We start from the raw sequence: 24,135 nt of genomic DNA on the forward strand, positions 1-24,135 counted from the left end.
TGCAACTCAATATACCATGAGAAGGGCTCTACAAGTCTTTGAAATGGAGGAAATGAAATCAATTTACAAAAGAAGTCATTTCACAATTTGGAACCCATTTAATTACTCATCTACCCCTCGTAATTCCTCTCAATGTTCCCTCAAATGCATGTACAGAATAATCAAGCATGGAGAACAAAACATAGAGGAATCTACCACAATATCAATCAATATGCTCAAGTGGAATCAATTCACACTTGGCGACATTCATGAAAATGAATTAAGGATGCTCATAGTGCAAAGTACATGACTCCCACTCACCTGTCAATCCGGCACAGCCCTGATACGCCTCCAAAAATCTACTGCAGGCAGTGGGGAACTTCTTCCTCTTGTTCCCTAGCTTCTTGCCCAACTGTGACATGCATTTACAATACATTTAGTCTTGTATCAAGGGCCATAATCTACGTGCCAATTATAATATAGGGAACTTTAATTGATTCAACTCCCCCGTTCTCTAAATCTTTTCTTTTCTTTCTCTTTTTCCTTTTCTATTAATTAACTCATCATTTATGTGTATTAGGGACTCCCTTGCATGAGTACAAGGTTTCTCTTAGCCTAATCTAGGCTTAATACCCTATTTTGGCATAAAATTTCTTATTTTCCCACTCGGATGAACAGTAACCCGGACCGACAGCCGGTTACTTCATCCCGGGTTTGATCCACTTTCCAAACTCCAGATTTGATGAAATTTTTACCTAACATTCTACACTCATAGAGGATTCCAAAGAGGTAACATGCATTACTATCGGAGGTCGTTTGACCCCCTAAATAATTCGCCGAAGTTGGAACTTCGACACAGTTTTTCCGTAGTGCCGGAAAAATTTGTCAAAATCCGATTCTTCCTCTTTTAACCGCCTCTACAACCCTTATCCGACCCCTCTAGACTATATCCACCCTTTGTATAGCCTAATGTCATCAAAAGACTAGATAGAGACGGATATTTACCTTTTTCTTTTTGGAAATCGAGGTCCTTGCGTAGAGGGGAAGGAGATCTACGTTTTTCCCTTCAGCTGGAAGTGCAACCGGGATCCCTTTCCTCCTTGAATCCCCTTCCTCTTCTTCTTTCTTCTTCTTCTTCTTCTCTTTTTCTTTCTTTCTTTCCTCTGTTTCACGCCTGAGAACCCCCTCCCTCTTTCTCTCGGTTTCATTCCAAAAGCCAGCTCAAACCCTCCAATTAAATCACATCAAGATACTATTCACCCTTTTTTTTAATATTATTAAATTCCCATTTTGCCCCTAACACTTCAACATATCTACGGTTATGCCATTAACTTTTGATTCCTTCCAATTTTACCCTTACCACTTCAATGCATCTACAACTATGCCATTATCTTTTGATTCTTTCCTATTTTACCCCTTATATTAATTGAAAAGGACTATTCTATCCTTTTTTATATAAAAAAAATATTTTGGGGTTATTACATCCTCCCCCCCTTATATAAAATTCGTCCTCGAATTTAAAAGAGTAAATTACCTGTCATAGCTGCATTCGATGTCTGTGCCTCCTGTGGATTTACCGTGAACACCCTTCCTTGCCCTCTGTCTACTGGAGCTGACAGTTGAGATGGTCCAGCACTCTGCTGTGATGTTTGTGCTTGACCTCTACCTCTGCCTACAGGCTCCCTACTACTAGGCCTGTCCATCTGCACAGAAGGGTAGGATGTTAAAGGCACAAACTGCTGGGTGGCACCCTGCGGGCATTCTCTGACAAAATGACCCGGCTGTCCACATCTGTAGCACACTCCCTGACCCATTCTGCATCTGCCAGGGTGCTGCTTCCCACATATGCCACATACTGGCCATGATTGGAACTTGGATTCCGTTCTGGCCATAGTGACCGGAGGACGAGGTACTGATGGCAGAAAAGTATCTTGTGATTGACCTCTTTCCCTCCATTTCCTCTTACGTGGGGCAGGTGGAGCTGAGCGTATAGACTGCTCCGTCGGGCCCTCCGAGAGATCTACTCCCTCAGATCTATTTCTACTGCTTTGCCCTTTCCCCATACTCATTTTCTTCTGTTCTCTTTCAGCTCTTTCCTCTTTGTTTCTGGTCTCCCACTGTTTTGCTTTATCTATTAGCCTAGACAAGGTGGGGACCTCTACTGCCAGTACTGCATTATAAAGCGGGAAAATCAGACCTCGTCTGAACCTTTCTATCCTGGCAGCTTCAGTGGGGATGATGTAAGGAGCATACTTCCCCAATCTAGTGAACTCATGAGCGTACTCAGATACGCTCATTCCGGGCATCTGCTTCAGCCTCTCAAACTGAAGAGCCCGATTCTGCCTCTCAGCCGGAGACAAAAACTCATCCATCACTGCTTGCCTGAACTCTTCCCAGGTTGGAGGATTCCTACTATACAATCTGTCCTCCACTTGTCTCTGGTACCAGTCCCAGGCATCTTCCTTCATTGTAAGCCCTACAAGTTCTATAGCTCTTGCATCAGAACAGGGCAGTCTCCGTATCATCTTTTCAGTCTCCTCCAGGAATCTCTGAGGATCTTCACCTTCTTCCCCCTTAAACTCTGGGGTTCTGAGCCTCAGAAATTCCTGTACAGTAATCCCCTCATCATCTAGAGCCCGCCTGGCCAAACTTCTTGGCACAGGTACAGGAGGTGGGATGGATACTACTGACGGGGCAGGAGATTTCCCCCGAGCAATCTGCTCCCTCAGAGCCTGATTCTCCGCCAGTAACTGTTCCATCAATGCATCTCTACTTCCTACATCTCCTTGATCATCAACCCTCCGTCTATCAGCAGGAGGAGATTTTTCTCTTTGGGGCTCGACATGTGCGGAACCCGCATCCAATGCTATATCTGGCTCCATTCTCCTTGGAAGTATTCTTTATATGTCTCTAAAAGAGTCAAAAAGAGAGGACAGTCGTTACACACTGAGTCATGATATATTTTACTGAGTTGTAAATAACTCATAAAATAACATATAGAAAAATCCTATGCTCCATAGTATAATCCTATACTTAATCCTGACTCACCCTATTGCTCTGACAGGACTCTTCTTAACCTTTGCTCTGATACCAAGCTTTGTCACGACCCCCGCCCCGTTCCCGGCGGGCCGCCGCGACGGTCCTAGGGTGCGGGTAGGCATAAGGCCACCAGCCACCGCGTAGAACCCTACTACCTATCAATCATCAATAAGACTTGAAAAATTTGGCATGATGCATGCACAAAATGATCACTTTTCCTATAGTGACCTGTCAGGATTATCTCAATACATACAACACACTACCTGTCAGAGCAGCAATCACATAATCCGTCACATAATGAACCTGGACAATATATATCAATACATTATCTCAGGCATATAACTCATATGTATAAAAATCTGGTTCCCATTCCATCCATGGTCAAACCCATATCCACAACAGGATCTATGACTGTAATTATGCACTATATACAATAGAAGGTTTATAATACACCAAAAGATATAAACCTCTATCTACATTATACTATACTATACTATGGAGCGGCACAGCTAGCAGGCAACCACTAATCCTGCTCCTCTCTATACAATACCTTTCCTGCAATCAAAAACATCAAACTGGGGAGTGAGTATATAAATACTCAGTGAGTGGAGTAGAGAGTACTATGCACATGAGACAAGATATAATCATGGCTCGAGATAAAATCTCAAGATCAATAACAAGATGAACATGAACTCAACATAAAGAATATGGAGTAAATCATCAATATCACCATAATCAATATCAACTCATCTGAAGCATATATGGAATAATCAAGTAAATATATATCCTACTCATGAATATGCTCAACATGTCATAGTACTGAATCATATAAATCAGGTGTCAATAGGCTGAATCATCAATAAGACAGCTATCGGGAGGTGGGTTTTACGCCCCAGGCGAACCAGCAACAACTCCCTACTGTCACATGCATACATCGAATATGACACCACACCAATATGTAAATCATCACTAGACAGCTGTCGGAAGGTGGGTTTTACGCCCCAGGCGAACCAGCAACAACTTCCTACTGTCACATGCATATGCAGGATAAGACACCATACCGATAACATAAATGCTAGACAGCTATCGGGAGGTGGGTTTTACGCCCCAGGCGAACCAGCAACAACTCCCTACTGTCACATGCATATGCAGGATAAGACACCACACTGATCATATAAATGCCGGCCAGTATCCAGAACAGAAATCCATCTCACATCTACATACTAAACAGCACCTCGCGGGAATTCTACATCCGCGGAAAGCCATACTGCACCTCGCGGGGTCTTACTATGCCCGGCGGCAAGCAGAATATAAGTCGTAGGACCGGCCGATCCTACGCCTAGGGCCGTGTCCCCCCTAGGAAGGGACTGGGCTCCGCCCACCCAGAAGGCTACTATGTGCACAAAGGCCGATGTTCAACCCCATCGACTATAGGTGTCCTGCAGATACTGCCAAGCCATGCATAAATGCCATAATGCACCCTCCCAATACTCTACTAAAAAGGAGTATGATCAAGACTACCACTCACTCGACTCCGACCCAATCATAAACTAACATCAGGGTTGGGAGTGAGGGGTCAAGGGTGTGCAATGCAACTCAATATACCATGAGAAGGGCTCTACAAGTCTTTGAAATGGAGGAAATGAAATCAATTTACAAAAGAAGTCATTTCACAATTTGGAACCCATTTAATTACTCATCTACCCCTCGTAATTCCTCTCAATGTTCCCTCAAATGCATGTACAGAATAATCAAGCATGGAGAACAAAACATAGAGGAATCTACCACAATATCAATCAATATGCTCAAGTGGAATCAATTCACACTTGGCGACATTCATGAAAATGAATTAAGGATGCTCATAGTGCAAAGTACATGACTCCCACTCACCTGTCAATCCGGCACAGCCCTGATACGCCTCCAAAAATCTACTGCAGGCAGTGGGGAACTTCTTCCTCTTGTTCCCTAGCTTCTTGCCCAACTGTGACATGCATTTACAATACATTTAGTCTTGTATCAAGGGCCATAATCTACGTGCCAATTATAATATAGGGAACTTTAATTGATTCAACTCCCCCGTTCCCTAAATCTTTTCTTTTCTTTCTCTTTTTCCTTTTCTATTAATTAACTCATCATTTATGTGTATTAGGGACTCCCTTGCATGAGTACAAGGTTTCTCTTAGCCTAATCTAGGCTTAATACCCTATTTTGGCATAAAATTTCTTATTTTCCCACTCGGATGAACAGTAACCCGGACCGACAGCCGGTTACTTCATCCCGGGTTTGATCCACTTTCCAAACTCCAGATTTGATGAAATTTTTACCTAACATTCTACACTCATAGAGGATTCCAAAGAGGTAACATGCATTACTATCGGAGGTCGTTTGACCCCCTAAATAATTCGCCGAAGTTGGAACTTCGACACAGTTTTTCCGTAGTGCCGGAAAAATTTGTCAAAATCCGATTCTTCCTCTTTTAACCGCCTCTACAACCCTTATCCGACCCCTCTAGACTATATCCACCCTTTGTATAGCCTAATGTCATCAAAAGACTAGATAGGGACGGATATTTACCTTTTTCTTTTTGGAAATCGAGGTCCTTGCGTAGAGGGGAAGGAGATCTACGTTTTTCCCTTCAGCTGGAAGTGCAACCGGGATCCCTTTCCTCCTTGAATCCCCTTCCTCTTCTTCTTTCTTCTTCTTCTTCTTCTCTTTTTCTTTCTTTCTTTCCTCTGTTTCACGCCTGAGAACCCCCTCCCTCTTTCTCTCGGTTTCATTCCAAAAGCCAGCTCAAACCCTCCAATTAAATCACATCAAGATACTATTCACCCTTTTTTTTAATATTATTAAATTCCCATTTTGCCCCTAACACTTCAACATATCTACGGTTATGCCATTAACTTTTGATTCCTTCCAATTTTACCCTTACCACTTCAATGCATCTACAACTATGCCATTATCTTTTGATTCTTTCCTATTTTACCCCTTATATTAATTGAAAAGGACTATTCTATCCTTTTTTATATAAAAAAAATATTTTGGGGTTATTACAACTACTCTCGCCCAAGCACGCTTAACTGCGGAGTTCTGATGGGATCCAGTGCATTAGTGCTGGCATGATCGCACCCATGACAAGCCCTTCGAAACTCCCTTTTATGACAAAGCAGCAGACCTCGACGGCCCGAGACATTCGCGCCGACGGGGCCGTTCTAGCGTAGGATTCAGCGCGCTGGTCCCGCTATGCTGCATGGCACCGCCAGTCTCCGGACTCTGTTTATTTTCGGGGGAAAAAATTATCCGAAGAGGAAAAGCCGAAAGCCGAAAAATTAAAAATAAATATTATCAAAAAATAAATAAGCGGGCAAAAAATAAAAGGGGTGCAACACGAGGACTTCCCAGGGGGTCAACCATCCTAGTACTACTCTCGCCCAAGCACGCTTAACTGCGGAGTTCTGATGGGATCCAGTGCATTAGTGCTGGTATGATCGCTCCCATGACAAGCCCTTCGAAACTCCCTTTTATGACAAAGCAGCAGGTCTCGACGGCCCGAGACATTCGCACCGCCGGGGCCGTTCTGGCGTAGGATTCAACGCGCTGGTCCCGCTATGCTGCATGGCACCGCCAGTCTCCGGACTCAGTTTATTTTCGGAGGAAAAAAATTATCCGAAGCGGAAAAGCCAAAAGCCGAAAAATTAAAAATAAATATTATCAAAAAATAAAAAAAGGGCAAAAAATAAAAGGGGTGCGACACGAGGACTTCCCAGGTGGTCACCCATCCTAGTGCTACTCTCGCCCAAGCACGCTTAACTGCGGAGTTCTGATGGGATCCGGTGCATTAGTGCTGGTATGATCGCACCCATGACAAGCCCTTCGAAACTCCCTTTTATGACAAAGCAGCCGGTCTCGACGGCCCGAGACATTCGCGCCGCCGGGGCCTTTCTGGCGTAGCATTCAACGCGCTGGTCCCGCTATGCTGCATGGCACCGCCAGTCTCCGAACTCAGTTTATTTTCGGAGGAAAAAAATTATCCGGAGTGGAAAAGCCAAAAGCTGAAAAATTAAAAATAAATATTATCAAAAAATAAAAAAGCGGGCAAAAAATTAAAGGGGTGCAACACGAGGACTTTCCAGAGGGTCACCCATCCTAGTACTACTCTCGCCCAAGCATGCTTAGCTGCGGTGTTCTGATGGAATCCGGTGCATTAGTGCTGGTATGATCGCACCCATGACATGCCCTTCGAAACTTCCTTTTATGACAAAGCAGCAGACCTCGACGGCCCGAGACATTAGCGCTGGCGGGGCCGTTTTGGCGTAGGATTCAACGCGCTGGTCCCGCTATGCTGCATGGCACCGCCAGTCTCCGGACTCAGTTTATTTTCGGGAAAAAAAATTATCCGAAGTGGAAAAGCCAAAAGCCGAAAAATTAAAAATAAATATTATCAAAAAATAAAAAAGCGGGCAAAAAATAAAAGGGGTGCAACACGAGGACTTCCCAGGGGGTCACCCATCCTAGTACTACTCCCGCCCAAGCACGCTTAACTGCGGAGTTCTGATGGGATCCGGTGCATTAGTGCTGGTATGATCGCACCAATGACATTCCCTTCGAAACTCTCTTATATGACAAAGCAGCAGACCTCGACGGCCCGAGACATTCGCGCCGCCGGGGCCGTTCTGGCGTAGGATTCAACGCGCTGGTCCCGCTATGCTGCATGGCACCGCCAGTCTCCGGACTCAGTTTATTTTCGGGAAAAAAAATTATCCGAAGTGGAAAAGCCAAAAGCCGAAAAATTAAAAATAAATATTATCAAAAAATAAAAAAGCGGGCAAAAAATAAAAGGGGTGCAACACGAGGACTTCCCAGGGGGTCACCCATCCTAGTACTACTCCCGCCCAAGCACGCTTAACTGCGGAGTTCTGATGGGATCCGGTGCATTAGTGCTGGTATGATCGCACCAATGACATTCCCTTCGAAACTCTCTTATATGACAAAGCAGCAGACCTCGACGGCCCGAGACATTCGCGCCGCCGGGGCCGTTCTGGCGTAGGATTCAACGCGCTGGTCCCGCTATGCTGCATGGCACCGCCAGTCTCCGGACTCAGTTTATTTTCGGGGGAAAAAAATTATCCGAAGTGGAAAAGCCAAAAGCCGAAAAATTAAAAATAAATATTATCAAAAAATAAAAAAAACGGGCAAAAAATAAATGGGGTGCAACACGAGGACTTCCCGGGGGGTCACCCATCCTAGTGCTACTCTCGCCCAAGCACGCTTAACTGCGGAGTTCTGATGGGATCCGGTGCATTAGTGCTGGTATGATCGCACCCATGACAAGCCCTTCGAAACTCCCTTTTATGACAAAGCAGCCGGTCTCGACGGCCCGAGACATTCGCGCCGCCGGGGCCGTTCTGGCGTAGAATTCAACGCGCTGGTCCCGCTATGCTGCATGGCACCGCCAGTCTCCGAACTCAGTTTATTTTGGGAGGAAAAAAATTATCCGAAGAGGAAAAGCCAAAAGCCGAAAAATTAAAAATAAATATTATCAAAAAATAAAAAAAGGGCAAAAAATAAAAGGGGTGCAACACGAGGACTTCTCAGGTGGTCACCCATCCTAGTGCTACTCTCGCCCAAGCACGCTTAACTGCGGAGTTTTGATGGGATCCGGCGCATTAGTGCTGGTATGATCGCACCCATGACAAGCCCTTCGAAACTCCTTTTTATGACAAAGCAGCCGGTCTCGACGGCCCGAGACATTCGCGCCGCCGGGGCCGTTCTGGCGTAAAATTCAACGCGCTGGTCCCGCTATGCTGCATGGCACCGCCAGTCTCCGAACTCAGTTTATTTTCGGAGGAAAAAAATTATCCGGAGTGGAAAAGCCAAAAGCCGAAAAATTAAAAATAAATATTATCAAAAAATAAATAAGCGGGCAAAAAATAAAAGGGGTGCAACACGAGGACTTCCCAGGGGGTCAACCATCCTAGTACTACTCTCGCCCAAGCACGCTTAACTGCGGAGTTCTGATGGGATCCAGTGCATTAGTGCTGGTATGATCGCTCCCATGACAAGCCCTTCGAAACTCCCTTTTATGACAAAGCAGCAGGTCTCGACGGCCCGAGACATTCGCACCGCCGGGGCCGTTCTGGCGTAGGATTCAACGCGCTGGTCCCGCTATGCTGCATGGCACCGCCAGTCTCCGGACTCAGTTTATTTTCGGAGGAAAAAAATTATCCGAAGCGGAAAAGCCAAAAGCCGAAAAATTAAAAATAAATATTATCAAAAAATAAAAAAAGGGCAAAAAATAAAAGGGGTGCGACACGAGGACTTCCCAGGTGGTCACCCATCCTAGTGCTACTCTCGCCCAAGCACGCTTAACTGCGGAGTTCTGATGGGATCCGGTGCATTAGTGCTGGTATGATCGCACCCATGACAAGCCCTTCGAAACTCCCTTTTATGACAAAGCAGCCGGTCTCGACGGCCCGAGACATTCGCGCCGCCGGGGCCTTTCTGGCGTAGCATTCAACGCGCTGGTCCCGCTATGCTGCATGGCACCGCCAGTCTCCGAACTCAGTTTATTTTCGGAGGAAAAAAATTATCCGGAGTGGAAAAGCCAAAAGCTGAAAAATTAAAAATAAATATTATCAAAAAATAAAAAAGCGGGCAAAAAATTAAAGGGGTGCAACACGAGGACTTTCCAGAGGGTCACCCATCCTAGTACTACTCTCGCCCAAGCATGCTTAGCTGCGGTGTTCTGATGGAATCCGGTGCATTAGTGCTGGTATGATCGCACCCATGACATGCCCTTCGAAACTTCCTTTTATGACAAAGCAGCAGACCTCGACGGCCCGAGACATTAGCGCTGGCGGGGCCGTTCTGGCGTAGGATTCAACGCGCTGGTCCCGCTATGCTGCATGGCACCGCCAGTCTCCGGACTCAGTTTATTTTCGGGAAAAAAAATTATCCGAAGTGGAAAAGCCAAAAGCCGAAAAATTAAAAATAAATATTATCAAAAAATAAAAAAGCGGGCAAAAAATAAAAGGGGTGCAACACGAGGACTTCCCAGGGGGTCACCCATCCTAGTACTACTCCCGCCCAAGCACGCTTAACTGCGGAGTTCTGATGGGATCCGGTGCATTAGTGCTGGTATGATCGCACCAATGACATTCCCTTCGAAACTCTCTTATATGACAAAGCAGCAGACCTCGACGGCCCGAGACATTCGCGCCGCCGGGGCCGTTCTGGCGTAGGATTCAACGCGCTGGTCCCGCTATGCTGCATGGCACCGCCAGTCTCCGGACTCAGTTTATTTTCGGGGGAAAAAAATTATCCGAAGTGGAAAAGCCAAAAGCCGAAAAATTAAAAATAAATATTATCAAAAAATAAAAAAAACGGGCAAAAAATAAATGGGGTGCAACACGAGGACTTCCCGGGGGGTCACCCATCCTAGTGCTACTCTCGCCCAAGCACGCTTAACTGCGGAGTTCTGATGGCATCCGGTGCATTAGTGCTGGTATGATCGCACCCATGACAAGCCCTTCGAAACTCCCTTTTATGACAAAGCAGCCGGTCTCGACGGCCCGAGACATTCGCGCCGCCGGGGCCGTTCTGGCGTAGAATTCAACGCGCTGGTCCCGCTATGCTGCATGGCACCGCCAGTCTCCGAACTCAGTTTATTTTGGGAGGAAAAAAATTATCCGAAGAGGAAAAGCCAAAAGCCGAAAAATTAAAAATAAATATTATCAAAAAATAAAAAAAGGGCAAAAAATAAAAGGGGTGCAACACGAGGACTTCTCAGGTGGTCACCCATCCTAGTGCTACTCTCGCCCAAGCACGCTTAACTGCGGAGTTTTGATGGGATCCGGCGCATTAGTGCTGGTATGATCGCACCCATGACAAGCCCTTCGAAACTCCTTTTTATGACAAAGCAGCCGGTCTCGACGGCCCGAGACATTCGCGCCGCCGGGGCCGTTCTGGCGTAAAATTCAACGCGCTGGTCCCGCTATGCTGCATGGCACCGCCAGTCTCCGAACTCAGTTTATTTTCGGAGGAAAAAAATTATCCGGAGTGGAAAAGCCAAAAGCCAAAAAATTAAAAATAAATATTATCAAAAAATAAAAAAGCGGGCAAAAAATTAAAGGGGTGCAACACGAGGACTTTCCAGAGGGTCACCCATCCTAGTACTACTCTCGCCCAAGCATGCTTAGCTGCGGTGTTCTGATGGAATCCGGTGCATTAGTGCTGGTATGATCGCACCCATGACATGCCCTTCGAAACTTCCTTTTATGACAAAGCAGCAGACCTCGACGGCCCGAGACATTAGCGCTGGCGGGGCCGTTCTGGCGTAGGATTCAACGCGCTGGTCCCGCTATGCTGCATGGCACCGCCAGTCTCCGGACTCAGTTTATTTTCGGGAAAAAAAATTATCCGAAGTGGAAAAGCCAAAAGCCGAAAAATTAAAAATAAATATTATCAAAAAATAAAAAAGCGGGCAAAAAATAAAAGGGGTGCAACACGAGGACTTCCCAGGGGGTCACCCATCCTAGTACTACTCCCGCCCAAGCACGCTTAACTGCGGAGTTCTGATGGGATCCGGTGCATTAGTGCTGGTATGATCGCACCCATGACAAGCCCTTCGAAACTCCCTTTTATGACAAAGCAGCCGGTCTCGACGGCCCGAGACATTCGCGCCGCCGGGGCCGTTCTGGCGTAGGATTCAACGCGCTGGTCCCGCTATGCTGCATGGCACCGCCAGTCTGCGGACTCAGTTTATTTTCGTGGAAAAAAAATTATCCGAAGTGAAAAATCCAAAAGCTGAAAAATTAAAAATAAATATTATCCAAAAATAAAAAAAGGGCAAAAAATAAAAGGGGTGCAACACGAGGACTTCCTGGGGGGTCACCCATCCTAGTACTACTCTCGCCCAAGCACGCTTAACTGCGGAGTTCTGATGGGATCCGGTGCATTTGTGCTGGTATGATCGCACCCATGACAAGCCCTTCGAAACTCCTTTTTATGACAAAGCAGCCGGTCTCGACGGCCAGAGACATTCGCGCCGCCGGGGCCGTTCTGGCGTAAAATTCAACGCGCTGGTCCCGCTATGCTGCATGGCACCGCCAGTCTCCGAACTCAGTTTATTTTCGGAGGAAAAAATTATCCGGAGTGGAAAAGCCAAAAGCCGAAAAATTAAAAATAAATATTATCAAAAAATAAAAAAGCGGGCAAAAAATTAAAGGGGTGCAACACGAGGACTTCCCAGAGGGTCACCCATCCTAGTACTACTCTCGCCCAAGCACGCTTAACTGCGGAGTTCCGATGGAATCCGGTGCATTAGTGCTGGTATGATCGCACCCATGACATGCCCTTCGAACCTTCCTTTTATGACAAAGCAGCAGACCTCGACGGCCCGAGACATTCGCGCCGACGGGGCCGTTCTAGCGTAGGATTCAACGCGCTGGTCCCGCTATGCTGCATGGCACCGCCAGTCTCCGGACTCTGTTTATTTTCGGGGGAAAAAATTATCCGAAGAGGAAAAGCCGAAAGCCGAAAAATTAAAAATAAATATTAGCAAAAAATAAAAAAGCGGGCAAAAAATAAAAGGGGCGCAACACGAGGACTTCCAAGGGGGTCACCCATCCTAGTAGTACTCTCGCCCAAGCACGCTTAACTGCGGAGTTCTGATGGGATCCGGTGCATTAGTGCTGGGATGATCGCACCCATGACAAGCCCTTCGAAACTCCTTTTTATGACAAAGCAGCAGGTCTCGACGGCCCGAGACATTCGCACCGTCGGGGCCGTTCTGGCGTAGGATTCAACGCGCTGGTCCCGCTATCCTGCATGGCACCGCCAGTCTCCGAACTCAGTTTATTTTGGGAGGAAAAAAATTATCCGAAGAGGAAAAGCCAAAAGCCGAAAAATTAAAAATAAATATTATCAAAAAATAAAAAAAGGGCAAAAAATAAAAGGGGTGCAACACGAGGACTTCCCAGGTGGTCACCCATCCTAGTGCTACTCTCGCCCAAGCACGCTTAACTGCGGAGTTCTGATGGGATCCGGCGCATTAGTGCTGGTATGATCGCACCCATGACAAGCCCTTCGAAACTCCTTTTTATGACAAAGCAGCCGGTCTCGACGGCCCGAGACATTCGCGCCGCCGGGGCCGTTCTGGCGTAAAATTCAACGCGCTGGTCCCGCTATGCTGCATGGCACCGCCAGTCTCCGAACTCAGTTTATTTTCGGAGGAAAAAAATTATCCGGAGTGGAAAAGCCAAAAGCCGAAAAATTAAAAATAAATATTATCAAAAAATAAAAAAGCGGGCAAAAAATTAAAGGGGTGCAACACGAGGACTTCCCAGAGGGTCACCCATCCTACTACTACTCTCGCCCAAGCATGCTTAACTGCGGAGTTCTGATGGAATCCGGTGCATTAGTGCTGGTATGATCGCACCCATGACATGCCCTTCGAAACTTCCTTTTATGACAAAGCAGCAGACCTCGACGGCCCGAGACATTCGCGCCGGCGGGGCCGTTCTGGCGTAGGATTCAACGCGCTGGTCCCGCTATGCTGCATGGCACCGCCAGTTTCCGGACTCAGTTTATTTTCGGAGGAAAAAAATATCAGAAGAGGAAAAGCCAAAAGCCGAAAAATTAAAAATAAATATTATCAAAAAATAAAAAATGGGGCAAAAAATAAAAGGGGTGCAACACGAGGACTTCCCAGGTGGTCACCCATTCTAGTGCTACTCTTGCCCAAGCACGCTTAACTGCGGAGTTTTGATGGGATCCGGTGCATTAGTGCTGGTATGATCGCACCCATGACAAGCCCTTCGAAACTCCCTTTTATGACAAAGCAGCCGGTCTTGACGGCCCGAGACATTCGCGCCGCCGGGGCCGTTTTGGCGTAGGATTCAACGCGCTGGTCCCGCTATGCTGCATGGCACCGCCAGTCTGCGGACTCAGTTTATTTTCGTGGAAAAAAAATTAACCGAAGTGAAAAATCCAAAAGCTGAAAAATTAAAAATAAATATTATCCAAAAATAAAAAAAGGGCAAAAAATAAAAGGGGTGCAACACGAGGACTTCCTGGGGGGTCACCCATCCTAGTACTACTCTCGCCCAAGCACGCTTAACTGCGGAGTTCTGATGGTATCCGGTGCATTTGTGCTGGTATGATCGCACCCATGACAAGCCCTTCGAAACTCCTTTTTATGACAAAGCAGCCGGTCTCGACGGCCAGAGACATTCGCGCCGCCGGGGCCGTTCTGGCGTAAAATTCAACGCGCTAGTCCCGCTATGCTGCATGGCACCGCCAGTCTCCGAACTCAGTTTATTTTCGGAGGAAAAAATTATCCGGAGTGGAAAAGCCAAAAGCCGAAAAATTAAAAATAAATATTATCAAAAAATAAAAAAGCGGGCAAAAAATTAAAGGGGTGCAACACGAGGACTTCCCAGAGGGTCACCCATCCTAGTACTACTCTCGCCCAAGCACGCTTAACTGCGGAGTTCCGATGGAATCCGGTGCATTAGTGCTGGTATGATCGCACCCATGACATGCCCTTCGAAACTTCCTTTTATGACAAAGCAGCAGACCTCGACGGCCCGAGACATTCGCGCCGACGGGGCCGTTCTAGCGTAGGATTCAACGCGCTGGTCCCGCTATGCTGCATGGCACCGCCAGTCTCCGGACTCTGTTTATTTTCGGGAGAAAAAATTATCCGAAGAGGAAAAGCCGAAAGCCGAAAAATTAAAAATAAATATTATCAAAAAATAAAAAAGCGGGCAAAAAATAAAAGGGGTGCAACACGAGGACTTCCCAAGGGGTCACCCATCCTAGTAGTACTCTCGCCCAAGCACGCTTAACTGCGGAGTTCTGATGGGATCCGGTGCATTTGTGCTGGGATGATCGCAACCATGACAAGCCCTTCGAAACTCCTTTTTATGACAAAGCAGCAGGTCTCGACGGCCCGAGACATTCGCACCGCCGGGGCCGTTCTGGCGTAGGATTCAACGCGCTGGTCCCGCTATCCTGCATGGCACCGCCAGTCTCCGGACTCAGTTTATTTTCGGAGGAAAAAAATTATCCGAAGCGGAAAAAGCCAAAAGCCGAAAAATTAAAAATAAATATTATCAAAAAATAAAAAAAGGGCAAAAAATAAAAGGGGTGCAACACGAGGACTTCCCAGGTGGTCACCCATCCTAGTGCTACTCTCGCCCAAGCTCGCTTAACTGCGGAGTTCTGATGGGATCCGGTGCATTGGTGCTGGTATGATCGCACCCATGACAAGCCCTTCGAAACTCCCTTTTATGACAAAGCAGCCGGTCTCGACGGCTCGAGACATTCGCGCCGCCGGGGCCGTTCTGGCGTAGAATTCAACGCGCTGGTCCCGCTAGGCTGCATGGCACCGCCAGTCTCCGAACTCAGTTTATTTTGGGAGGAAAAAAATTATCCGGAGTGGAAAAGCCAAAAGCCGAAAAATTAAAAATAAATATTATCAAAAAATGAAAAAGCGGGCAAAAAATTAAAGGGGTGCAACACGAGGACATCCCAGGGGGTCACCCATCCTAGTACTACTCCCGCCCAAGCACGCTTAACTGCGGAGTTCTGATCGGATCCGGTGCATTATTGCTGGTATGATCGCACCCATGACATTTCCTTCGAAACTCTCTTATATGACAAAGCAGCAGACCTCGACGGCCCGAGACATTCGCGCCGCCGGGGCCGTTCTGGCGTAGGATTCAACGCGCTGGTCCCGCTATGCTGCATGGCACCGCCAGTCTCCGGACTCAGTTTATTTTCGGAGGAAAAAATTATCCGAAGAGAAAAAGCCAAAAGCCGAAAAATTAAAAATAAATATTATCAAAAAATAAAAAAGCGGGCAAAAAATAAAAGGGGTGCAACACGAGGACTTCCCAGGGGGTCACCCATCCTAGTACTACTCTCGCCCAAGCGCGCTTAACTGCGGAGTTCTGATGGGATCCGGTGCATTAGTGCTGGGAAGATCGCACCCATGACAAGCCCTTCGAAACTCCCTTTTATGACAAAGCAGCAGGTCTCGACGACCCGAGACATTCGCACCGCCGGGGCCGTTCTAGCGTAGGATTCAACGCGCTGGTCCCGCTATGCTGCATGGCACCGCCAGTCTCCGAACTCAGTTTATTTTGGGAGGAAAAAAATTATCCGGAGTGGAAAAGCCAAAAGCCGAAAAATTAAAAATAAATATTATCAAAAAATAAAAAAGCGGGCAAAAAATTAAAGGGGTGCAACACGAGGACTTCCCAGAGGGTCACCCATCCTAGTACTACTCTTGCCCAAGCATGCTTAACTGCGGAGTTCTGATGGAATCCGGTGCATTAGTGCTGGTATGATCGCACCCATGACATGCCCTTCGAAACTTCCTTTTATGACAAAGCAGCAGACCTCGACGGCCCGAGACATTCGCGCTGGCGGGGCCGTTCTGGCGTAGGATTCAATGCGCTGGTCCCGCTATGCTGCATGGCACCGCCAGTCTCCGGACTAAGTTTATTTTTGGAGGAAAAAAATATCCGAAGAGGAAAAGCCAAAAGCAGAAAAATTAAAAATAAATATTATCAAAAAATAAAAAAATGGCAAAAAATAAAAGGGGTGCAACACGAGGACTTCCCAGGGGGTCACCCATCCTAGTACTTCTCCCGCCCAAGCACGCTTAACAGCGGAGTTCTGATGGGATCCGGTGCATTAGTGCAGGTATGATCGCACCCATGACATTCCCTTCGAAACTCTCTTATATGACAAAGCAGCAGACCTCAACGGCCCGAGACATTCGCGCCGCCGGGGCCGTTCTGGCATAGGATTCAACGCGCTGGTCCCGCTATGCTGCATGGCACCGCCAGTCTCCGGACTCAGTTTATTTTCGGGGAAAAAAAATTATCCGAAGAGGAAAAGCCAAAGGCCGAAAAATTAAAAATAAATATTATCAAAAAATAAAAAAGCGGGCAAAAAATAAAAGGGGTGCAACATGAGGACTTTCCATAGGGTCACCCATCCTAGTACTACCCTCGCCCAAGCACGCTTAACTGCGGAGTTTTGATGGGATCCGGTGCATTAGTGCTGGTATGATCGCACCCATGACATGCCCTTCGAAACTCCCTTTTATGACAAAGCAGCCGACCTCGACGGCCCGAGACATTCGCGCCGCCGGGGCCGTTCTGGCGTAGGATTCAACGCGCTGGTCCCGCTATGCTGCATGGCACCGCCAGTCTCCGGACTCAGTTTATTTTCGGGGGCAAAAATTATCCGAAGAGGAAAAGTCAAAAGCCGAAAAATTAAAAATAAATATTATCAAAAAATAAGAAAAGGGCAAAAAATAAAAGGGGTGCAACACGAGGACTTCCCAGGGGGTCACCCATCCTAGTACTTCTCCCGCCCAAGCACGCTTAACTGCGGAGTTCTGATGGGATCCGGTGCATTAGTGCTGGTATGATCGCACCCATGACATTCCCTTCGAAACTCTCTTATATGACAAAGCAGCAGACCTCGACGGCCCGAGACATTCGCGCCGCCGGGGCCGTTCTGGCGTAGGATTCAACGCGCTGGTCCCGCTATGCTGCATGGCACCGCCAGTCTCCGGACTCAGTTTATTTTCGGGGGAAAAAAATTATCCGAAGTGGAAAAGCCAAAAGCCGAAAAATTAAAAATAAATATTATCAAAAAATAAAAAAAGGGGCAAAAAATAAAAGGGGTGCAACACGAGGACTTCCCAGGTGGTCACCCATCCTAGTGCTACTCTCGCCCAAGCACGCTTAACTGCGCAGTTCTGATGGGATCCGGTGCATTAGTGCTGGTATGATCGCACCCAGGACAAGACCTTCGAAACTCCCTTTTATGACAAAGCAGCCGGTCTCGACGGCCCGAGACATTCGCGCCGCCGGGGCCGTTCTGGCGTAGGATTCAACGCGCTGGTCCCGCTATGCTGCATGGCACCGCCAGTCTCCGAACTCAGTTTATTTTCGGAGGAAAAAATTATCCGAAGAGAAAAAGCCAAAAGCCGAAAAATTAAAAATAAATATTATCAAAAAATAAAAAAGCTGGCAAAAAATAAAAGGGGTGCAACACGAGGACTTTCCAGGGGTCACCCATCCTAGTACTACTCTCGCCCAAGCACGCTTAACTGCGGAGTTCTGATGAGATCCGGTGCATTAGTGCTGGGATGATCGCACCCATGACAAGCCCTTCGAAACTCCCTTTTATGACAAAGCAGCAGGTCTCGACGGCCCGAGACATTCGCACCGCCGGGGCCGTTCTGGCGTAGGATTCAACGCGCTGGTCCCGCTATGCTGCATGGCACCGCCAGTCTCCGGACTCAGTTTATTTTCGGAGGAAAAAAATTATCCGAAGCGAAAAAGCCAAAAGCCAAAAAATTAAAAATAAATATTATCAAAAAATAAAAAAAACGGGCAAAAAATAAAAGGGGTGCAACACGAGGACTTCCCAGGTGGTCACCCATCCTAGTGCTACTCTCGCCCAAGCACGCTCAACTGCGGAGTTCTGATGGGATCCGGTGCATTAGTGCTGGTATGATCGCACCGATGACAAGCCCTTCGAAACTCCCTTTTATGACAAAGCAGCCGGTCTCGACGGCCCGAGACATTCGCGCCGCCGGGGCCGTTCTGGCGTAGAATTCAATGCGCTGGTCCCGCTATTTGCATGGCACCGCCAGTCTCCGAACTCAGTTTATTTTGGGAGGAAAAAAATTATCCGGAGTGGAAAAGCCAAAAGCCGAAAAATTAAAAATAAATATTATCAAAAAATAAAAAAGCGGGCAAAAAATTAAAGGGGTGTAACACGAGGACTTCCCAGAGGGTCACCCATCCTAGTACTACTCCCGCCCAAGCATGCTTAACTGTTGAGTTCTGATGGAATCCGGTGCATTAGTGCTGGTATGATCGCACCCATGACATGCCCTTCGAAACTTCCTTTTATGACAAAGCAGCAGACCTCGACGGCCCGAGACATTCGCGCTGGCGGGGCCGTTCTGGCGTAGGATTCAACGCGCTGGTCCCGCTATGCTGCATGGCACCGCCAGTCTCCGGACTCAGTTTATTTTCGGGGGCAAAAATTATCCGAAGAGGAAAAGCCAAAAGCCGAAAAATTAAAAATAAATATTATCAAAAAATAAGAAAAGGGCAAAAAATAAAAGGGGTGCAACACGAGGACTTCCCAGGGGGTCACCAATCCTAGTACTTCTCCCGCCCAAGCACGCTTAACTGCGGAGTTCTGATGGGATCCGGTGCATTAGTGCTGGTATGATCGCACCCACGACATTCCCTTCGAAACTCTCTTATATGACAAAGCAGCAGACCTCGACGGCCCGAGACATTCGCGCCGCCGGGGCCGTTCTGGCGTAGGATTCAACGCGCTGGTCCCGCTATGCCGCATGGCACCGCCAGTCTCCGGACTCAGTTTATTTTCGGGGGAAAAAAATTATCCGAAGTGGAAAAGCCAAAAGCCGAAAAATTAAAAATAAATATTATCAAAAAATAAAAAAAGGGCAAAAAATAAATGGGGTGCAACACGAGGACTTCCCGGGGGGTCACCCATACTAGTACTACTCTCGCCCAAGCACGCATAACTGCGGAGTTCTGATGGGATCCGGTGCATTAGTGCTGGTCTGATCGCACCCATGACAAAACCTTCGAAACTCCTTTTTATGACAAGGGAGCCGGTCTCGACGGCCCGAGACATTCGCGCCGCCAGGGCCGTTCTGGCGTAGGATTCAACGCGCTGGTCCCGCAATGCTGCATGGCACCGCCAGTCTCCGGACTCAGTTTATTTTCGGAGAAAAAAAATTATCCGAAGAGGAAAAGCCAAAGGCCGAAAAATTAAAAATAAATATTATCAAAAAATAAAAAAGCCGGCAAAAAATAAAAGGGGTGCAACATGAGGACTTTCCATAGGGTCACCCATCCTAGTACTACCCTCGCCCAAGCACGCTTAACTGCAGAGTTTTGATGGGATCCGGTGCATTAGTGCTGGTATGATCGCACCCATGACATGCCCTTCGAAACTCCCTTTTATGACAAAGCAGCCGACCTCGACGGCCCGAGACATTCGCGCCGCCGGGGCCGCTCTGGCGTAGGATTCAACGCGCTGGTCCCGCTATGCTGCATGGCACCGCCAGTCTCCGGACTCAGTTTATTTTCGGAGGAAAAAAATTATCCGAAGCGGAAAAGCCAAAAGCCAAAAAATTAAAAATAAATATTATCAAAAAATAAAAAAACAGGCAAAAAATAAAAGGGGTGCAATACGAGGACTTCCCAGGTGGTCACCCATCCTAGTGCTACTCTCGCCCAAGCACGCTTAACTGCGGAGTTCTGACGGGATCCGGTGCATTAGTGCTGGTATGATCGCACCCATGACAAGCCCTTCGAAACTTCCTTTTATGACAAAGCAGCCGGTCTCGACGGCCCGAGACATTCGCGCCGCCGGGGCCGTTCTGGCGTAGAATTCAACGCGCTGGTCCCGCTATTTGCATGGCACCGCCAGTCTCCGAACTCAGTTTATTTTGGGAGGAAAAAAATTATCCGGAGTGGAAAAGCCAAAAGCCGAAAAATTAAAAATAAATATTATCAAAAAATAAAAAAGCGGGCAAAAAATTAAAGGGGTGTAACACGAGGACTTCCCAGAGGGTCACCCATCCTAGTACTACTCTCGCCCAAGCATGCTTAACTGCGGAGTTCTGATGGAATCCGGTGCATTAGTGCTGGTATGATCGCACCCATGACATGCCCTTCGAAACTTCCATTTATGACAAAGCAGCAGACCTCGACGGCCCGAGACATTCGCGCTGGCGGGGCCGTTCTGGCGTAGGATTCAACGCGCTGGTCCCGCTATGCTGCATGGCACCGCCAGTCTCCGGACTCAGTTTATTTTCGGGGGCAAAAATTATCCGAAGAGGAAAAGCCAAAAGCCGAAAAATTAAAAATAAATATTATCAAAAAATAAGAAAAGGGCAAAAAATAAAAGGGGTGCAACACGAGGACTTCCCAGGGGGTCACCCATCCTAGTACTTCTCCTGCCCAAGCACGCTTAACTGCGGAGTTCTGATGGGATCCGGTGCATAAGTGCTGGTATGGTCGCACCCATGACATTCCCTTCGAAACTCTCTTATATGACAAAGCAGCAGACCTCGACGGCCCGAGACATTCGCGCCGCCGGGGCCGTTCTGGCGTAGGATTCAACGCGCTGGTCCCGCTATGCTGCATGGCACCGCCAGTCTCCGGACTCAGTTTATTTTTGGGGGAAAAAAATTATCCGAAGTGGAAAAGCCAAAAGCCGAAAAATTAAAAATAAATATTATCAAAAAATAAAAAAAAGGGCAAAAAATAAATGGGGTGCAACACGAGGACTTCCCAGGTGGTCACCCATCCTAGTGCTACTCTCGCCCAAGCACGCTTAACTGCGCAGTTCTGATGGGATCCGGTGCATTAGTGCTGGTATGATCGCACCCATGACAAGACCTTCGAAACTCTCTTTTATGACAAAGCAGCCGGTCTCGACGGCCCGAGACATTCGCGCCGCCGGGGCCGTTCTGGCGTAGGATTCAACGCGCTGGTCCCGCTATGCTGCATGGCACCGCCAGTCTCCGAACTCAGTTTATTTTCGGAGGAAAAAATTATCCGAAGAGAAAAAGCCAAAAGCCGAAAAATTCAAAATAAATATTATCAAAAAATAAAAAAGCGGGCAAAAAATAAAAGGGGTGCAACACGAGGACTTCCCAGGGGGTCACCCATCCTAGTACTACTCTCGCCCAAGCACGCTTAACTGCGGATTTCTGATGAGATCCGGTGCATTAGTGCTGGGATGATCGCACCCATGACAAGCCCTTCGAAACTCCCTTTTATGACAAAGCAGCAGGTCTCGACGGCCCGAGACATTCGCACCGCCGGGGCCGTTCTGGCGTAGGATTCAACGCGCTGGTCCCGCTATGCTGCATGGCACCGCCAGTCTCCGGACTCAGTTTATTTTCGGAGGAAAAAAATTATCCGAAGCGGAAAAGCCAAAAGCCAAAAAATTAAAAATAAATATTATCAAAAAATAAAAAAAACGGGCAAAAAATAAAAGGGGTGCAACACGAGGACTTCCCAGGTGGTCACCCATCCTAGTGCTACTCTCGCCCAAGCACGCTTAACTGCGGAGTTCTGATGGGATCCGGTGCATTAGTGCTGGTATGATCGCACCCATGACAAGCCCTTCGAAACTCCCTTTTATGACAAAGCAGCCGGTCTCGACGGCCCGAGACATTCGCGCCGCCGGGGCCGTTCTGGCGTAGAATTCAACGCGCTGGTCCCGCTATTTGCATGGCACCGCCAGTCTCCGAACTCAGTTTATTTTGGGAGGAAAAAAATTATCCGGAGTGGAAAAGCCAAAAGCCGAAAAATTAAAAATAAATATTATGAAAAAATAAAAAAGCGGGCAAAAAATTAAAGGGGTGTAACACGAGGACTTCCCAGAGGGTCACCCATCCTAGTACTACTCTCGCCCAAGCATGCTTAACTGCGGAGTTCTGATGGAATCCGGTGCATTAGTGCTGGTATGATCGCACCCATGACATGCCCTTCGAAACTTCCTTTTATGACAAAGCAGCAGACCTCGACGGCCCGAGACATTCGCGCTGGCGGGGCCGTTCTGGCGTAGGATTCAACGCGCTGGTCCCGCTATGCTGCATGGCACCGCCAGTCTCCGGACTCAGTTTATTTTCGGGGGCAAAAATTATCCGAAGAGGAAAAGCCAAAAGCCGAAAAATTAAAAATAAATATTATCAAAAAATAAGAAAAGGGCAAAAAATAAAAGGGGTGCAACACGAGGACTTCCCAGGGGGTCACCCATCCTAGTACTTCTCCCGCCCAAGCACGCTTAACTGCGGAGTTCTGATGGGATCCGGTGCATTAGTGCTGGTATGATCGCACCCACGACATTCCCTTCGAAACTCTCTTATATGACAAAGCAGCAGACCTCGACGGCCCGAGACATTCGCGCCGCCGGGGCCGTTCTGGCGTAGGATTCAACGCGCTGGTCCCGCTATGCTGCATGGCACCGCCAGTCTCCGGACTCAGTTTATTTTCGGGGGAAAAAAATTATCCGAAGTGGAAAAGCCAAAAGCCGAAAAATTAAAAATAAATATTGTCAAAAAATAAAAAAAAAGGGCAAAAAATAAATGGGGTGCAACACGAGGACTTCCCGGGGGGTCACCCATACTAGTACTACTCTCGCCCAAGCACGCATAACTGCGGAGTTCTGATGGGATCCGGTGCATTAGTGCTGGTCTGATCGCACCCATGACAAAACCTTCGAAACTCCTTTTTATGACAAGGGAGCCGGTCTCGACGGCCCGAGACATTCGCGCCGCCAGGGCCGTTCTGGCGTAGGATTCAACGCGCTGGTCCCGCAATGCTGCATGGCACCGCCAGTCTCCGGACTCAGTTTATTTTCGGGGAAAAAAAATTATCCGAAGAGGAAAAGCCAAAGGCCGAAAAATTAAAAATAAATATTATCAAAAAATAAAAAAGCCGGCAAAAAATAAAAGGGGTGCAACATGAGGACTTTCCATAGGGTCACCCATCCTAGTACTACCCGCGCCCAAGCACGCTTAACTGCGGAGTTTTGATGGGATCCGGTGCATTAGTGCTGGTATGATCGCACCCAAGACATGCCCTTCGAAACTCCCTTTTATGACAAAGCAGCCGACCTCGACGGCCCGAGACATTCGCGCCGCCGGGGCCGCTCTGGCGTAGGATTCAACGCGCTGGTCCCGCTATGCTGCATGGCACCGCCAGTCTCCGGACTCAGTTTATTTTCGGAGGAAAAAAATTATCCGAAGCGGAAAAGCCAAAAGCCAAAAAATTAAAAATAAATATTATCAAAAAATAAAAAAAGGGCAAAAAATAAAAGGGGTGCAACACGAGGACTTCCCAGGTGGTCACCCATCCTAGTGCTACTCTCGCCCAAGCACGCTTAACTGCGGAGTTCTGATGGGATCCGGTGCATTAGTGCTGGTATGATCGCACCCATGACAAGCCCTTCGAAACTCCCTTTTATGACAAAGCAGCCGGTCTCGACGGCCCGAGACATTCTCGCCGCCGGGGCCGTTCTGGC

At 47.6% G+C, this 24,135-nt stretch overlaps 34 non-coding genes and 15 pseudogenes across 34 annotated transcripts; all 49 read right to left on the minus strand.

Annotated features, from left to right (window-relative positions):
- Positions 1–6,392: 6,392 nt before the first annotated feature.
- Positions 6,393–6,511, minus strand: LOC149754277 (5S ribosomal RNA). The gene has a single exon (XR_016407182.1). It is a non-coding gene; the product is annotated as a 5S ribosomal RNA (ribosomal RNA).
- Positions 6,512–6,757: 246 nt separating this feature from the next.
- On the minus strand, positions 6,758–6,876 carry LOC149754278 (5S ribosomal RNA). Its single transcript, XR_016403318.1, has one exon. It is a non-coding gene; the product is annotated as a 5S ribosomal RNA (ribosomal RNA).
- A 247-nt stretch (positions 6,877–7,123) lies between these two features.
- LOC149754279 (5S ribosomal RNA) lies at positions 7,124–7,242 on the minus strand (annotated as a pseudogene).
- Positions 7,243–7,488: 246 nt separating this feature from the next.
- LOC149754280 (5S ribosomal RNA) lies at positions 7,489–7,607 on the minus strand. The gene has a single exon (XR_016401321.1). It is a non-coding gene; the product is annotated as a 5S ribosomal RNA (ribosomal RNA).
- A 246-nt stretch (positions 7,608–7,853) lies between these two features.
- On the minus strand, positions 7,854–7,972 carry LOC149754281 (5S ribosomal RNA). Its single transcript, XR_016401322.1, has one exon. It is a non-coding gene; the product is annotated as a 5S ribosomal RNA (ribosomal RNA).
- A 248-nt stretch (positions 7,973–8,220) lies between these two features.
- LOC149754282 (5S ribosomal RNA) lies at positions 8,221–8,339 on the minus strand. The gene has a single exon (XR_016405389.1). It is a non-coding gene; the product is annotated as a 5S ribosomal RNA (ribosomal RNA).
- A 246-nt stretch (positions 8,340–8,585) lies between these two features.
- On the minus strand, positions 8,586–8,704 carry LOC149754283 (5S ribosomal RNA; annotated as a pseudogene).
- A 247-nt stretch (positions 8,705–8,951) lies between these two features.
- On the minus strand, positions 8,952–9,070 carry LOC149754284 (5S ribosomal RNA). The gene has a single exon (XR_016407183.1). It is a non-coding gene; the product is annotated as a 5S ribosomal RNA (ribosomal RNA).
- A 246-nt stretch (positions 9,071–9,316) lies between these two features.
- On the minus strand, positions 9,317–9,435 carry LOC149754285 (5S ribosomal RNA). Its single transcript, XR_016403319.1, has one exon. It is a non-coding gene; the product is annotated as a 5S ribosomal RNA (ribosomal RNA).
- A 247-nt stretch (positions 9,436–9,682) lies between these two features.
- On the minus strand, positions 9,683–9,801 carry LOC149754286 (5S ribosomal RNA; annotated as a pseudogene).
- Positions 9,802–10,047: 246 nt separating this feature from the next.
- Positions 10,048–10,166, minus strand: LOC149754287 (5S ribosomal RNA). Its single transcript, XR_016401323.1, has one exon. It is a non-coding gene; the product is annotated as a 5S ribosomal RNA (ribosomal RNA).
- A 248-nt stretch (positions 10,167–10,414) lies between these two features.
- LOC149754288 (5S ribosomal RNA) lies at positions 10,415–10,533 on the minus strand (annotated as a pseudogene).
- Positions 10,534–10,779: 246 nt separating this feature from the next.
- On the minus strand, positions 10,780–10,898 carry LOC149754289 (5S ribosomal RNA; annotated as a pseudogene).
- Positions 10,899–11,145: 247 nt separating this feature from the next.
- On the minus strand, positions 11,146–11,264 carry LOC149754290 (5S ribosomal RNA; annotated as a pseudogene).
- A 246-nt stretch (positions 11,265–11,510) lies between these two features.
- Positions 11,511–11,629, minus strand: LOC149754291 (5S ribosomal RNA). The gene has a single exon (XR_016404432.1). It is a non-coding gene; the product is annotated as a 5S ribosomal RNA (ribosomal RNA).
- Positions 11,630–11,875: 246 nt separating this feature from the next.
- On the minus strand, positions 11,876–11,994 carry LOC149754292 (5S ribosomal RNA). The gene has a single exon (XR_016404830.1). It is a non-coding gene; the product is annotated as a 5S ribosomal RNA (ribosomal RNA).
- A 246-nt stretch (positions 11,995–12,240) lies between these two features.
- On the minus strand, positions 12,241–12,359 carry LOC149754293 (5S ribosomal RNA). The gene has a single exon (XR_016404556.1). It is a non-coding gene; the product is annotated as a 5S ribosomal RNA (ribosomal RNA).
- A 246-nt stretch (positions 12,360–12,605) lies between these two features.
- On the minus strand, positions 12,606–12,724 carry LOC149754294 (5S ribosomal RNA; annotated as a pseudogene).
- A 246-nt stretch (positions 12,725–12,970) lies between these two features.
- LOC149754295 (5S ribosomal RNA) lies at positions 12,971–13,089 on the minus strand. The gene has a single exon (XR_016405625.1). It is a non-coding gene; the product is annotated as a 5S ribosomal RNA (ribosomal RNA).
- A 247-nt stretch (positions 13,090–13,336) lies between these two features.
- On the minus strand, positions 13,337–13,455 carry LOC149754296 (5S ribosomal RNA). The gene has a single exon (XR_016407742.1). It is a non-coding gene; the product is annotated as a 5S ribosomal RNA (ribosomal RNA).
- A 246-nt stretch (positions 13,456–13,701) lies between these two features.
- Positions 13,702–13,820, minus strand: LOC149754297 (5S ribosomal RNA; annotated as a pseudogene).
- A 246-nt stretch (positions 13,821–14,066) lies between these two features.
- Positions 14,067–14,185, minus strand: LOC149754298 (5S ribosomal RNA). The gene has a single exon (XR_016408642.1). It is a non-coding gene; the product is annotated as a 5S ribosomal RNA (ribosomal RNA).
- A 246-nt stretch (positions 14,186–14,431) lies between these two features.
- Positions 14,432–14,550, minus strand: LOC149754299 (5S ribosomal RNA). Its single transcript, XR_016404557.1, has one exon. It is a non-coding gene; the product is annotated as a 5S ribosomal RNA (ribosomal RNA).
- Positions 14,551–14,796: 246 nt separating this feature from the next.
- Positions 14,797–14,915, minus strand: LOC149754300 (5S ribosomal RNA; annotated as a pseudogene).
- Positions 14,916–15,162: 247 nt separating this feature from the next.
- LOC149754301 (5S ribosomal RNA) lies at positions 15,163–15,281 on the minus strand. Its single transcript, XR_016408442.1, has one exon. It is a non-coding gene; the product is annotated as a 5S ribosomal RNA (ribosomal RNA).
- A 247-nt stretch (positions 15,282–15,528) lies between these two features.
- Positions 15,529–15,647, minus strand: LOC149754302 (5S ribosomal RNA; annotated as a pseudogene).
- Positions 15,648–15,893: 246 nt separating this feature from the next.
- On the minus strand, positions 15,894–16,012 carry LOC149754303 (5S ribosomal RNA). Its single transcript, XR_016407780.1, has one exon. It is a non-coding gene; the product is annotated as a 5S ribosomal RNA (ribosomal RNA).
- Positions 16,013–16,259: 247 nt separating this feature from the next.
- On the minus strand, positions 16,260–16,378 carry LOC149754304 (5S ribosomal RNA). The gene has a single exon (XR_016408260.1). It is a non-coding gene; the product is annotated as a 5S ribosomal RNA (ribosomal RNA).
- Positions 16,379–16,623: 245 nt separating this feature from the next.
- Positions 16,624–16,742, minus strand: LOC149754305 (5S ribosomal RNA). Its single transcript, XR_016403422.1, has one exon. It is a non-coding gene; the product is annotated as a 5S ribosomal RNA (ribosomal RNA).
- Positions 16,743–16,989: 247 nt separating this feature from the next.
- LOC149754306 (5S ribosomal RNA) lies at positions 16,990–17,108 on the minus strand (annotated as a pseudogene).
- Positions 17,109–17,353: 245 nt separating this feature from the next.
- LOC149754307 (5S ribosomal RNA) lies at positions 17,354–17,472 on the minus strand. The gene has a single exon (XR_016412685.1). It is a non-coding gene; the product is annotated as a 5S ribosomal RNA (ribosomal RNA).
- Positions 17,473–17,719: 247 nt separating this feature from the next.
- LOC149754308 (5S ribosomal RNA) lies at positions 17,720–17,838 on the minus strand. Its single transcript, XR_016408815.1, has one exon. It is a non-coding gene; the product is annotated as a 5S ribosomal RNA (ribosomal RNA).
- A 246-nt stretch (positions 17,839–18,084) lies between these two features.
- LOC149754309 (5S ribosomal RNA) lies at positions 18,085–18,202 on the minus strand. The gene has a single exon (XR_016408870.1). It is a non-coding gene; the product is annotated as a 5S ribosomal RNA (ribosomal RNA).
- Positions 18,203–18,450: 248 nt separating this feature from the next.
- Positions 18,451–18,569, minus strand: LOC149754310 (5S ribosomal RNA; annotated as a pseudogene).
- A 246-nt stretch (positions 18,570–18,815) lies between these two features.
- On the minus strand, positions 18,816–18,934 carry LOC149754311 (5S ribosomal RNA; annotated as a pseudogene).
- Positions 18,935–19,179: 245 nt separating this feature from the next.
- On the minus strand, positions 19,180–19,298 carry LOC149754312 (5S ribosomal RNA). Its single transcript, XR_016405063.1, has one exon. It is a non-coding gene; the product is annotated as a 5S ribosomal RNA (ribosomal RNA).
- Positions 19,299–19,544: 246 nt separating this feature from the next.
- On the minus strand, positions 19,545–19,663 carry LOC149754313 (5S ribosomal RNA). Its single transcript, XR_016408838.1, has one exon. It is a non-coding gene; the product is annotated as a 5S ribosomal RNA (ribosomal RNA).
- A 247-nt stretch (positions 19,664–19,910) lies between these two features.
- Positions 19,911–20,029, minus strand: LOC149754314 (5S ribosomal RNA; annotated as a pseudogene).
- Positions 20,030–20,276: 247 nt separating this feature from the next.
- LOC149754315 (5S ribosomal RNA) lies at positions 20,277–20,395 on the minus strand. The gene has a single exon (XR_016404768.1). It is a non-coding gene; the product is annotated as a 5S ribosomal RNA (ribosomal RNA).
- A 246-nt stretch (positions 20,396–20,641) lies between these two features.
- LOC149754316 (5S ribosomal RNA) lies at positions 20,642–20,760 on the minus strand. The gene has a single exon (XR_016408688.1). It is a non-coding gene; the product is annotated as a 5S ribosomal RNA (ribosomal RNA).
- Positions 20,761–21,005: 245 nt separating this feature from the next.
- On the minus strand, positions 21,006–21,124 carry LOC149754317 (5S ribosomal RNA). Its single transcript, XR_016403508.1, has one exon. It is a non-coding gene; the product is annotated as a 5S ribosomal RNA (ribosomal RNA).
- A 247-nt stretch (positions 21,125–21,371) lies between these two features.
- LOC149754318 (5S ribosomal RNA) lies at positions 21,372–21,490 on the minus strand. The gene has a single exon (XR_016408817.1). It is a non-coding gene; the product is annotated as a 5S ribosomal RNA (ribosomal RNA).
- A 246-nt stretch (positions 21,491–21,736) lies between these two features.
- LOC149754319 (5S ribosomal RNA) lies at positions 21,737–21,855 on the minus strand. Its single transcript, XR_016407776.1, has one exon. It is a non-coding gene; the product is annotated as a 5S ribosomal RNA (ribosomal RNA).
- A 248-nt stretch (positions 21,856–22,103) lies between these two features.
- Positions 22,104–22,222, minus strand: LOC149754320 (5S ribosomal RNA). Its single transcript, XR_016404083.1, has one exon. It is a non-coding gene; the product is annotated as a 5S ribosomal RNA (ribosomal RNA).
- A 246-nt stretch (positions 22,223–22,468) lies between these two features.
- Positions 22,469–22,587, minus strand: LOC149754321 (5S ribosomal RNA). Its single transcript, XR_016408689.1, has one exon. It is a non-coding gene; the product is annotated as a 5S ribosomal RNA (ribosomal RNA).
- A 245-nt stretch (positions 22,588–22,832) lies between these two features.
- LOC149754322 (5S ribosomal RNA) lies at positions 22,833–22,951 on the minus strand. The gene has a single exon (XR_016412686.1). It is a non-coding gene; the product is annotated as a 5S ribosomal RNA (ribosomal RNA).
- Positions 22,952–23,199: 248 nt separating this feature from the next.
- LOC149754323 (5S ribosomal RNA) lies at positions 23,200–23,318 on the minus strand. Its single transcript, XR_016408839.1, has one exon. It is a non-coding gene; the product is annotated as a 5S ribosomal RNA (ribosomal RNA).
- Positions 23,319–23,565: 247 nt separating this feature from the next.
- Positions 23,566–23,684, minus strand: LOC149754324 (5S ribosomal RNA; annotated as a pseudogene).
- Positions 23,685–23,930: 246 nt separating this feature from the next.
- On the minus strand, positions 23,931–24,049 carry LOC149754325 (5S ribosomal RNA). The gene has a single exon (XR_016404084.1). It is a non-coding gene; the product is annotated as a 5S ribosomal RNA (ribosomal RNA).
- Between the last annotated feature and the right edge of the window lie 86 nt (positions 24,050–24,135).

Source organism: Phoenix dactylifera, chromosome 4 (genome assembly GCF_051530095.1).
Source record: "Phoenix dactylifera cultivar Ajwa chromosome 4, Ajwa_hap1_PhDact_Kaust_v1.1, whole genome shotgun sequence".
Lineage (NCBI taxonomy): Eukaryota > Viridiplantae > Streptophyta > Magnoliopsida > Arecales > Arecaceae > Phoenix > Phoenix dactylifera.